Source organism: Phyllobates terribilis, unplaced genomic scaffold (genome assembly GCF_046119375.1).
Source record: "Phyllobates terribilis strain yellow unplaced genomic scaffold, ASM4611937v1 Scaffold_12__6_contigs__length_324123572, whole genome shotgun sequence".
In the NCBI taxonomy this organism is placed as follows: domain Eukaryota; kingdom Metazoa; phylum Chordata; class Amphibia; order Anura; family Dendrobatidae; genus Phyllobates; species Phyllobates terribilis.
The window spans coordinates 26,368,535-26,382,067 of NW_027362772.1; the positions used below are offsets into that span (position 1 = coordinate 26,368,535).

General features: G+C 45.0%; 1 pseudogene; it reads left to right on the top strand.

Moving 5' to 3' along the window:
- Nucleotides 1-547: 547 nt before the first annotated feature.
- Nucleotides 548-13,533, top strand: part of LOC141171642 (phospholipase A2 inhibitor NAI-like) — a 45,993-nt pseudogene continuing 33,007 nt past the window's right edge.

A 13,533-nucleotide genomic window follows, 5' to 3' on the forward strand; every position in this document is an offset into this window, starting at 1 on the left:
GCGTGACCTAACTCTTGGGTTTAAGGGAAAAACATAAAAAATTTGAAAATTGTGAAATTTTCCAAATTTTGGCCAAATTTCTGATTTTTTCACAAATAACGCAAGTCATATGAAACAAATTTTACCACCATCATGAAGTATAATGTGTCATGAAAAAACATTCTCAGAATCAGTGGGATCCGTTGAAGCGCTCCAGAGTTATTACCTTATAAAGTGACACTGTTCAGAAATTTAAACTTTGGCTTGGTCATTAAAGTCAAAATTGGCTCCATCACTAAGGGGTTAATTAAACTTTACACAAAAACAAACAAGACACAACTGTTCTTTTCTATTTGGCAAGAGTAAATTGACATACATTTTGCTGAATTCCTTGTATTGCAGGTCATCACTGCATAGTCTTCTTGGAAACTTAAAAATATCCTATTGAGTTATCAGAGTGATCTCATCCATCCCGTGATACAATTGTTTCTTTACCTTTCCTTAGAGCATTTATATGATCCCGGTGTACAGACAACAGGATGAGCTGAAGAGAATTCGAGAAGCCACAATGAAGAACCTGGTCACTTTCTTTTGCATCTTCTCTCTTCTTGTTGTCTCAAGTAAGATTAGTGTAGTCACTTAGAAACAATGAGGAGTGTCAGCAACTTTATTGCAATGATTCTTCATGATTTTCAACAGGACTATGCTAATTTAAAACTCAAATTTCAATAGATCTTGTGTCTCTCTAGTAAATGAGGTGACATTAAGCCTGGAAATGAATGGATCAATTAAGTTTGAGTCAAATTTCCTGATATTTATGGTTTCCAGTGGATTCAACACTTTGAGATTCAATTCCTTCAAAAAAAATTTCCTGACACCATTATCCACAATGCTGAACCATCACTTTGCTTTGCCGTATGGCCTTCTTATAATTCGCTTCTACTATCACATCAAGCAGTGGTGCTCAGTACCTGGGCCATCAGAGATTAGAGGTTCCCAGTGGAGCACCATTTGTACAGCAGAGTTGTTCTCAATCTCCAGAGTCATCGGGGAAGTCTCCCTCATCTGTCTAGTGTAAGATCTTATGGGCAGCGACATCTTCTCTCTCCTGTAAAATGTAAGTTCTTATGGTCAGCGCCATTGTCTCTCTCCTGTAGAGAGTAAGGTCTTATGCTCAGCAGGGTCTTCTCTTTTCTACAGCGTGTAAGCTCTTATTGTCAACAGAATGTTCTCTCTTTCTCTGACCAGTAAAGTGTAAACTCTTATGGTCAGTGAGGTTCTTGCTTTCTCTCCTGTCCTCCCATGTGCATTTTACAAGCAAATACAAGCTTTGCAGTATTGAAATTTGCACAAATTTATTCTCCTCAAATCAATTTTTGGTGGGAAAATTTTAAAAGCTAAGCTCATCTCTAAATAAGCCATTTTCAAAGATGGTACAACAAGCAAAACAGTGAGAGTAACACCCACCAATATTGAGATATGTTCTCACTAAGGATTAGATACTAGACAGCATTAAAGTGAGAATCTAAAACATAACTTTTAATATTTATAGTTAAGAACAATAAACAAAAAATGCCACCCATACAAAGAGATAGGCCTCAACGCTGGAATGATTATTACCGTTAACACAGTCAAGGGACCGTTTCTGTATTAGATAAGTGTAAAAAGATACAAAGAGCTTAAACTCTATCTTCAGATGGTAAGACCAGGCTCTTGATAGAATCTGCAAAGGAAAGAGGGTGTGTGCAGGAGAAACAGTCAATCACCCTCCCTTGAAACACCAACTTTTTTGACAGATCCAGATATACATCAATTAAAGTAGGGGAAAATCTCTGTTCTTCCCTTTATTCCATGGATTAATCATTTGTTTCTATCTCCAGGAATCCAAACACTTAAAAGAAGACCAGAGGTTTCTCAAAAAATAAGTATGAGGTCTGAGTGCAGATCCTACATATTTAAAATAATTTATACATGATTGTGTCAACAAAATGGAATTCTCTCACCCATTCTTTGTTTCTCAGGGATGGGAGTTGCTGTCCGGGGAGATCCTTCTGGACCAAGTAGTTGTACAAGCTGCCCCTATTAGTCCCTTTAGGCTCAAGCTTAAACTATCCCCACAAAACTCCTGCCCTGACAAGGGCAGTCCGCAGCTATCCCTGTATGAAGACCCTGCACTTTCCCTTTTGGTGTCCCTACGCGTTTCATCCAAGTGAAATCCTCAGGGGACTATCTTGTTTTCAGAGAAGTCAGATACTAAAGTGCTAGGTGCATAATTAATAAGGGTCCCTCCGCTCTCTGTCCTGGTCTGCAGAGAGTGGAGTGCTTAAACAGGGCTGATATAAATACCCTGAAGTATACAGCTGTGATTAAAATCATGTAGCCTTACCTGGAGCAATAACACCCCTTCATGAGCGCCCACACCATGTGCCATCTGTTCCCTCCTCCATTGTATGACCCGCACGCGCGCCTGCCTTCCTGGTTACCTGGAACGCACTCAGATTCACCACTTCCAGTATCGCGGAATTTAAGGCTATTGGCGGAATCTTTTTAGATAATTCAAAACATAAAATGGCTAAGTGACTATTAAGGATAATGATGGTAAAATTCTTCCCTTTAAATAAAACACCCATAATTAATTTGTTCATTCAGGCCTGTCGGTGACATCGTTCTCATGTGGAATATCCACTTGGCTTCCTTCTGTAATATGACCCTATCCCAGTCTCCTCTTCTAATTGGACTAGGCACTTTTTCAATTCCCATAAATTTGAGAACACCCAAATTGCCCCCATGCTGGTTATTGATATGTCTGGCTAGGGGCGTGTCTCTTTTATGGCTGATGTCTCCTACATGATCAACTATTCGTCTTTTAAACTCTCTGATGGTTTTTCCAATATATTCCATCCCGCATTCGCAGGAGGCTTTGTAGACTACCCCCTTTGTACTACAATTAATGAATTCCTTTATTTTGTAGTTTTTCCCGGTTACGTTACTACTGAATTCTTTGCCTACTAGAATGTAAGGGCAGGCCACACAATGGCCACATTTGTAGCATCCCTTGCTATCGTTTACCAGCCACGTATTATTAATTTCCTTTTTGAAATGGCTGTGTACTAATCTGTCATTCATTGACCTGTCTTTTTTGTAGATTATTTGGGGACTATAAATATTAAAAGTTATGTTTTATATTCTCACTTTAATGCTGTCTAGCATTTTCAAAGATGGGCAAAAAATGTTTGGCAATATTAGAACTTTTAAAAATTCCCATCTTTTACTTGCCTAGTTTTGTGTTCATTGAACTTCACGTTTCATGTGCAGTGAGTGTTATAAATGGATCCATCTATTACACATCCAGTAACATTGAATGGAGTCAATCCATCCATACTAGCGTTAGTTCTAAACGATTAATTCCAATAAAATGCAAGTTATCATTGAAGCACATCTCAATATTTGCAATAAGTAAAATAAAAAGAATAAAAACAAACAAACAAATGTTAGGTATGTATCACGATTGTGAGCAAAATCCACTTTCTTCTATGCCTTTTGAATCCAAAATTAATAAGATTTGTTTTACAAGCGCTCAGGAAATCAATACAGGGCAGCCTTGTATGGTGTATTCGGGATTTCAATTAGGAAATGCAAGATATTTAAGTAATGTCACAAACTTCTCCGCCCATCAGTGTTATTTGATCACTATGACACAAAAGTTATAAGACAAGTTGGAGACCACAGATGCTAAATAGAATTTGATCACTCACAATGATAGAAGACCTTTATGAGTCAAGTTACTTTAGGACTTAGTTATTAGCGTTGGCCATGACCGATTTCTGGGTCTCTTTGGCTGTGATTATAAAAAACATGATTTTACTGACAACCAAAATATTTGCTATTTCATCTGGATGCCTCATTTTTCTGATCTCATATAATTTTACTGAATATTAACCCTTTCTTTCTAGTCATTTCCTATAGATGTTATTCTGGCTTTTCCCGCTTATCTCCAGAATGTAATGTGTCTGAGACTGAGTGCCTTGGAGATTGATGTATGACCGCATCCCAATACTTTGACAATGGTGAGTACAACTCAGTTTTCCCTAACAAATATACAGTATCAGCATTTCAGCTCTGGCTCTGTGATGTAAATCTACTTTTTTCTAGGTGAAAATGAGTTTCAGTCAATATATAAAGGTTGTGCCAATGACACTTTGTGTGGAACTAAGGGTGCAGGAATGATGAAAAATCTTACATTTCGATTCTATGTAAATTGCTGTGATGGGGAATTCTGCAATACTGACAAATATGAAAGTAAGTGTCATAATTAGTGTTGAGCCACCCCCGTAGTGTTCGAGTTCGGTTCGGTTCGTCGAACACCCGTGTGTTCGCCGAACTGTTCGTCGAACTATTCGTCGAACACCTTCGAACACCGTTAAAACCAATGGCAGGCAAACAAAAACACATAGAAACACATAGAAAACACCTTCAAAGGTGTCCAAAAGCTGACAAACTGCTCAGAAGACATAACTAACACATGGAAAAGTGACAAGTACATATAGTCATGCGAAAATAAAAGAGGTGGAGGAGTAAAAGGAGGGGGAGACACAGATATAGGCATGTCATGCCCTTCTAAAATCCAAAAAGTGATAAGCCGACACGGCCAGTCCGCTCCTGCCCGTGCCACCTCCGTGTCGCCGGGTTTGTGCCAGAGCCGCGGTGAACCCTGATGGCCAGCCCCCCTCTCCCAATACTGGTGCCTGTCCGCTGGTGGGTCGAGCGAGCCCCCCTGTGGTGGAGGCAGCTCTAAGCTTTTTAATTTAAATTGTCTCTCTAATTTGAATGAATACACTTTAAATCCATTTACAAGGATCTATTGGAGGGCAAGTCTCATGCCAGCAGCCGCGTAATTCCAGCTCCAGTAGCGTCCACTAAAGCTGCTGCAGTTAAAAAGCTTTTATAAGGATCGAGCTCGGCTGTCCACCGCAAGGCATCCTACTGCCAGTCCCAGCCCCTATGCCTTGGGGTGCCTCCTGATGCTCTTCACTGAATATCCCGTGGTCCCGAAGCATTTCCTTTGAAAAAATTAAGTGTCCAAACTACAGGTGGTGTAGCTTGCTTAACAGCCGGGATAATCCGCTGACTAGCAGACACTGCTACTAGGCACAAAGTATTTCCTGGGCTAGATGCAGTTAAAAATTTGTAATTAGATACTCTCGTTGGATGCTGAGAAAGCATTCCATAGAGTCTCCTCGCACGCCATATATGATTATCTTAAAAAGCTTGGGGTAGGGGTCTAGGGGACCCTTTTATAGCCAAAATCACGGCCCTGTATCACAATACGTCACCTAGGCTGAAGATAAATGGAACTGTAGCACCCTGAGGGCTCGGTTGCTACAGACAAATTGCACCTCACCCAGAGGTGTGATATCTCACTCTCAGGTAAGGATGGAGTGTGGATCAGGACCCGACACCTGCATGCATTACACCACATTGCCGTGGGGCAGGGCGACCAATATGCCCCTGAGATGGGCACGACAGTCCCTGTCCCTGACTGGAGTGGGGGGAGGGAACACTGAGGAAGGGGAACCCTGTAGTGCAGGAGCAGGGAGGAAGCAGTTCCTGGGTGCATTGAGAAGGGAGTATAAAAGGTGGGCACCATCTTAGTTCAGTGCAGAGAAGTCTGAGCAGAAGTGGCAGGGAGCAGGGGCTCTGCATGAGCTCTGCTCCGGAGGCGGGCCTAGTAACAGAGGCCCAGGCCTGGAAGAGGGAGAAGGAAGGAAGAGGAGCGGAGAAGGCTCCAGGAACGAGGAATGAAGGGATCCCAGGGGTGCGGACGGGCGAGTCGCCACCGCACGCCCGAATCCACCTGCGTGGAGGGGTCAGGCCAAAGGGGGAGACCGGTCCCCGAACTAGTGGAGGCAGGAAACGACCCTCAGCTAGAAACCGGAGGCTCTGACATTTTATGTGGCGCAGCCCCTCGCTACAGCCGCTAGGAAGGCACCACATAGGGTCAGGGAAACTGGCGCCAAGTTTACCAAGAGGAGGCCCGAGGCAGCCGGACAGAAGTGTTGGTAAGAAAGGCCAGACAAAGGACACACAAAGGGGGTCCTGTGAAGTGCTCCAAAGTTATCTGGGAGTTGTCTGAGCCCTTCACCTGGTGAGCACAGTACGACGTGGGCAGCCGTTACCTGCAGACGTGGTCTGGATAATAAGAACTGTGAGTAAAGGCCCTGAACTGCATCACTGACTCCGTGTCATTACTGCTGCTGCCCTGCACCATCACCCCCATCCTCCGCATACACTGCCCTGAGGCTATACTCCTCCCGTGGGGAGTTATGCTACGCTCTGCTGCACCCACAACACCAGCCTCAGCGGTCTGCCCTGTAGCGGCGGTTCACTCTGACCGCAATCCACGGGTGGCGTAGTCATACATTTAAACATCAAAACCACATAAATAGTTCCGCCACTGGTTTGACCGCCCTGAGCCACGGAACCGGGTCGCTGCCACGAAGACTACAACCAACAGCATCCACCAAAAAGGGTCCGGCTCCGGGTGTCCCAAGGCCCAGGGGTTGCGTCAGAACATTTTCATCACCTTTCACAATCACCAATGGGACAAGGCAGGGATGTCCTCTGTCCCCTCTCTTATACATCCTAGTGACGGAGCACCTGCTCTCATCAATTCGCCATAACCCCAATATTAGGTGGATTGAGGTGGGAGGCACCGAGTACAAGTGCTCTCTATTTGCTGATGATGTCCTAGTATATATCACTCAATCAAATATATCCATCCATGCTGTTATGGCTGAAATAGAGCACTTTGTTACATGGTCAAATTTTAAAATCAATGCAGCGAAGTCTGAGGCCCTCGATGTCTCCCTCCCCAAATCCATATAGGATTCCATCCAGTCCAACTTTCCCTTTGCCTGTCCCTCACAGGGTATCAAATACTTAGGAATTCCTATTCATAGAGACCTCTCCCATCTATGTTATCTTAATTTTGGGCCCTTTATTGAACAACTCCATACAGACCACGGTTGGCAAGTTAGAACTGTAAGATTCACTACGTGAACCGCTGGTGTTTTGTGGAAAAGCACATGTACACTGCGTTCCAAATTATTATGCAAAAAGTGTTTAGGAGTGATAAGGGAAGAATTTGTTTGTTTGTCAGTTAAACTCATTGATGGTGATGTGTGTCAGGGCTCTTTATATCACTGTAAGCAATTGCAGACACCTGTGCTAATTAGTTTGGCAGGTGTGTCCAATGAAAGGCAAGACTACTTAAGAAGGCTCTCTCACTTTATTAAGCAGCCTACATTTTCTGCCAAAATGGGAAAGAAAAAGGATGTGTCGGCTGCTGAGAAGCAACAAATTGTGGAGTGTTTAGGTCAAGGCATGACTACAATCAACATTGTGCGATGATCAGGATGAAGTGTCTTGGCAATCAAGAAGTATGTAGCTGATTCACAGTACACACGTGTGCGTGCTGATAAGGGCAAATTGAGGACTCTTTCCTACAGGCAATTACGTCAGGTTGAAAGAGCAGCGGCAAAAAAGCCTTGTCATAGCAGCAGACAAGTTTTTGAAGCTGCTTGTGCCTCCAACGTCCCCCGAACAACAAGATGCAGGGTCCTTCAGAGGTTTGCAGCTGTGCATACGCCATCCTGTCGACCTCCTCTATCCACTTCACACAAGCAGAAACGGCTCCAGTGGGCCAAACATTACATGAAGACTGATTTCAAAACAGTTTTGTTCACGGATGAGTGCCGTGCAGCGCTCGATGGTCCAGATGGATGGAGTGGAGGATGGCTGGTTGATGGACACCCCACGCAAACACGGCTACAGCGCCAACAAGGAGGAGGTGGAGTAATGTTTTGGGCTGGAATCATGGGGAGAGAGATTGTCGGCCCCTTTAGGATCCCTGAAGGCGCTAAAGATGAACTCCATAATGTATGTGGATTTTCTCAAACAGCACTTCCTGCCATGGTTCAAGAAGAAGAACCGTGTATTTCACAGCAAGATCATTTTTCTGCATGATAATGCACCATCTCATGCTGCACATAAAACATCTGCATCTCTGGCTGATATGGGCATAAAAGGGGACAAACTTATGGTGTGACCCCCATGCTCCCCTGACCTCTACCCCATTCAGAACCTTTGGAGCATCATTAAAAGGAGTGTCTATGATGGCAGGAGGCAGTTCACATCTAAGCAACAGCTCTGGGAGGGTATTCTGTCCTCATGCAAAACAATTGAAGCAGAAACCATCCAAAACCTGACAAATTCAATGGACGAGAGAGTTCAGAAGCTCCTTTCGAACAAGGGGTCCTATGTGAAAATGTAACATCACCTAGAATAAAGTTTTGAGTTGAAAACTGTTTGATTTCAGTTTCTAACAACCTGCTAATGCTTATAATTTCAAAAATGACCATTTTTTTGGTCTTTATTAAAATGAAAAGGTTGATCGAAAAGTTTGGGGGATCTAAGAGTGTGGCAACCCAGTAGTCATGATTACTTCGAATTCTGACAATATGAGGGTCATGCTGCAGGTAGTGCAGCAAGAAGGCACTTATGTGTCTTGCGCATCTCGGAGCCCCAAAATTATTTTCCGGGCTAGATGCAGCTAAAAATTATTTTTAATTTTAAATCTGGTGAAGCTTTAGTATAGATGGCCTAATAGGATCAGTGCTGCACACTGCTACAAAGCCCAAATTATTTTCCAGTCAAGATACAGATAAACATGATTAGTAATTTGAAAGCTTGGTAGGGTGATTTTAACCAATCATCAAGCTTTTACTCTCCCCAGGTTGACACAGGGGTAGAAAAGTCGTTTCGGATCCATGATTTGTTCATCTTTATGAACGTGAGTCTGTCTACATTATCAGTGGAGAGCCGCGTGCGCTTATCTGTCAGCACACCACCAGCAGCGCTGAACACACGTTCAGACAGAACGCTGGCTGCGGGGCATGACAAGATCTCCAAGGCGTAAGTGGCTAGCTCCGGCCATTTATCCAGATTGGAAGCCCAAAAAGAGCAAGGGTCCAGTGACACAGTCGTGGCTTCAATGTTTACTTGGAGATACTCCTGTACCATCGTCTCTAGGCGTTGACTATGTGTCAGACTTCTTGTCTCCTGTGGCCTTGCAAAGGATGGGCTAAAAAAGTGGTGAAATGATTCCGCAAAATTGATGTTACCAGCAGATACTGTGGTTCTGTTACGGTTTGAGTGCTGAACACTTGACGGTCCCACGGTTGGCAAGTTGGAACTGTGAGATTCACTACGTGCACCACTGGTATTTTGTGGAAAAGCACATGTAAGATTCTGCAACAGTCTCTGCTGATAGTCCTGCATGCGTGCATCCCTTTCTATGGCAGGAATAATTTCTGCAAATTTACTTTTGTACCGGGGATCTAACAGTGTGGCAACCCAATAGTCAGGATTATTTCTAATTCTCACAATTCGAGGGTCATGTTGCAGGTAGTGCAGCAAGAAGGCACTCATGTGTGTTGCGCATCCAGGAGCACCAAGTCCCTGTTGTGTTGGTGGCGAGGTAACAATCATGCTTCCTTCCTCTGTCCTCTCCCCCCAACCTCGCACAACAGAAATGTGATCAAGGTCTCCCTCATCTGATGAGTCTTCCATCAGTTCGTCCTCCACTTCTTCCTGGGCTCCTGCACCTTCCTCACTAGTTTGGCTGCTACCATGCGCCCTGGTAAAACCATCTCCCCCACCCTCACATGCCTGCCGCCTTGGTGCTGCCGACCGTCTGGACCTTGCAGATGTTAGCCCTTCCGCATACAACTCCTCCTCCTCTACTTCCTCCACCTCCTCTTGTGCCACCACCTGACTCCGAATTCTGTTTAACATGTGCTCCAGCATGTAAATCACCGGAATAGTCATGCTGATAATGGCATCGTCAGCACTAAACATCTTCGTCGCCATTTCAAAACTGTGCAGAAGGGTGCATAGGTCCCTGATCTGAGACCACTCCTCCAGCGTGATTTGCCCCACCTCTGAATCTCGTTGGCCCAGGCTATACGTCAGAACGTATTGCACCAGGGCTTGTCGGTGCTGCCACAGTCGCTGCAACATGTGCAGAGTTGAATTTCACCGGGTAGGCACATCGCATTTTAGCCGGTGAAGTGGTAGGCCCAACGACTTCTGTAGAGATGTAAGTCGCTGAGCTGCGGGATGCGAACGGCGGAAGTGAGCACACAGCGACCGTGCCCTCTGCAGAAGGCCATCTAGTCTGGGATAGTGGGCTAAAAATTGCTGGACAACCAGGTTCAACACGTGAGCCATACAAGGCACGTGTGTGACACTGCCCCGGCGAAGGGCCGCACCCAGGTTTGCAGCATTGTCGCACACGGCCTTCCCTGGTTTCAGGTCCAGTGGAGACAACCATTCATGAAATTGGTTCTCCAGAGCTGACCACAACTCCTCAGCTGTGTGACTCACATTTCCCAGACATTTCAATGTAAAAACCGCCTGATGACGTTGAGCCCTACTGCCAGCATAGTAAAGAGGTGTGCAGGATCCCTTCTGCGCAGTTAGAAAGCTTGTGGCATGACCAGACAGGCTTTGGGTGCAGGTGGAAGACCGAGAGGAGGTTGAGGAGGCAGAAGCAGTGGAGGAACTTTGACATAAAGAGGATTGACGCACAACTCGTGGGGACGGCAAGACTTGGACAGCAGCCCCTTGTCCTGCTGTCACCATAGTTACCCAGTGCCCAGTCAGCGACATGTAACGCCCCTGTCCATGCCTACTCGTCCAAGTGTCTGTGGTGAAATGCACCCTGTCACACACAGAGTTTCTCAAAGAAGCGGTGATGTTGTGTGCGACATGCTGGTGGAGCGCAGGCACACTTTTCTTTGAGAAGTAGTGCCGACTGGGCATCTGGTACTGGGGCACTGCGACGGACATAAGGTCTCGAAAATCCTCTGTGTCCACCAGGCGGAAAGGCAGCATTTCTGTAGCCAAGAGCTTGCAGATGGTGAAATTCAACCTCTTAGCTTTCTCATGGCTAGGAGGAAATGGTCTTTTACTTGTCCACATCTGAGGGACCGAGGGCTGGCTATTGTGCTTAGACGGGGTTGATAAGGGTGTCCCCGGCAAACTGCCGGTCTGTGAGGAAGATGCAGGCGGACATGTTAGGTTGCCTTGATCCAAAGGTGGTGCTATCGATGTCGGACAGCGCTCAACACCAGCTGGTGTTCCCACCTCCAAAGAAAATGATGACCTGCCAATCACGCTGGCTGTTGCGGGTAAAGAGGTGGCAGGTCTGCGCCCCAAAACAGGTGTGACTGCTGTCCCCCCAGTCACAGAGGATGAAGAGGCCGCGGATGCACAAGATATGGCAGACGGTGGTTGGCCCGGCCGGCTAGGCCGCATTGTAGCACACTGAGCTTCCCACTGCAACTTATGCTTCATGTCCATGTGCCGGTTCATGCATGAAGTACTCAAACTATGTATTTTTTGGCCCCTACTTAGCTTTTGCTGACAAATGTTACAGATAACACGAGTTGGGTCATCTTTATCGATCTGAAAAAATGCCCAGGCTATGCAAGGCTTAGCACCCATGCGACCTGAAGACCACCACGACTTGTGGTGAGAGGCAGAGTTGTGTTTGAGGATGCAGTTGTTGACGTGCTTCCAGTACTACGTCTCTGTCCAGGAAGGCGCAACCTGACCTCGTCGTCACTAGCATCTTCCTCCACCTCCTCTGCTGACCTCATCTCTTGGCTGACTGTGGGTTGACAGTAAGTGGGATCTCCAACCTCATCATCATCACCCTGTGCGTTATCACACCCGTCGTCCTCAGAGCCAACCTGTTCCTGCCCTGACAAAAAACTAAAGTTGTCGCTCCAATCAGGTATTTGAGTCTTATCATCGTCTTCCTCATTGTCTCCACCAACAGTAGTTACAGTTTGGGAATGAGGGTCTACATTATGGTCAGAACCTTCTGCGTCTGGTCCTGGATCCGACTCATAAAGATTCTGGGCATCAGTGCAGATCATTTCCTCGTCTGGATTCACAGAAGCGCTGGAGTCGACCTCTGATTCCCAGGCTATAGTATGAGTAAACAGCTCTGCAGACTCAACCATCTGTTCTACCTCATACTCAGACGGGCAGCTGGAGATTTGGGAGCTGTGAGGAAGCAAGTGCGATTGGGGTGACACCTTTGAGGACTGGAGTATTTGTGATGTTGAAGTTGATGTGGAGGAGAGCCCACTTAAAGGAGCACTTGATATCCGTTGAAGCACCTGCTGTTTTTGTGCCTCATCTGGAATTTGTAGCGATTGGCGTGGCCGTAAGAAAGGGATCTTATCACATTGTCCGCTAAAAGAAGTAGACATTTTAGTTTGGCTGGAAGATGGTCTTTCTTCTGCAGATGTTACTGTTGCTTTAACACCACCCCACGGACACAACCTTTTTTCCCCTTCCCAACACGCCTATTCCCCTTTCCACCAGCAGCAGGCCTTTTTCCACTCATTTTGGTGGTTAACTAATTCACAACTCTGGAGTTGTTTGCACAAAAAAACAATGGATGGGAACCGAGCAGAGCTGAGTGGCCAAACTGTGGTATTAGGCCAAAACTATTGGCTGGGTTAGATGCAGAAAAAAATTATATTCAATTTGCAACCTGATGGAGGTCAGTATAGATGGACTAGTAGAACAAGTCCCACACACAGCTAGAAGCCCAAATATTTTTTCAGAGCTAGATGCAGAAAAAAATTATATTCAATTTGCAACCTGATGGAGGTCAGTATAGATGGACTAATAGAACAAGTCCCACACACAGCTAGAAGCCCAAATATTTTTTCAGAGGTACTGTAGATGCAGATAAAAATTATTTTTAATTTGCAACCTGATGGAGGTCAGTATAGATGGACTAATAGAACAAGTCCCACACACAGCTAGAAGCCCAAATATTTTTTCAGAGGTACTGTAGATGCAGATAAAAATTATTTTTAATTTGCAACCTGATGGAGGTCAGTATAGATGGACTAATAGAGAAAGTCCGACACACTGCTAGAAGGCCAAATATTTTTTCAGAGCTAGATGCAGAAAAAAATTATATTCAGTTTGCAACCTGATGGAGGTCAGTATAGATGGACTAGCAGAGAAAGTCCCACACACTGCTAGAAGGCCACATATTTTTTCAGAGGTAGATGCAGAAAAAAATATATTCAGTTTGCAACCTGATGGAGGTCTGTATAGATGGATTAATAGAACAAGTCCCATACACAGCTAGAAGCCCAATATTTTTTCAGAGCTAGATGCAGAAAAAAATTATATTCAATTTGCAACCTGATGGAGGTCAGTATAGATGGACTAATAGAATGATGCTATGCCCAAAAGATTTTACTTCACTAGGTGCAGTAAAAAAATTGGTATTCTATACACAGGTGGTATATCTTGCAACACAGATAGGCTACTCCACTGACTAACACACTCTGCAATAGGCCAAAAAGGATTAGCTTTGCTAGATTCAGCCAAATGCTGTGAAAAAAACTTGCACAGCACTGGCACAGACCTGCCTGGCAAAAACTGATAGGAACTGAT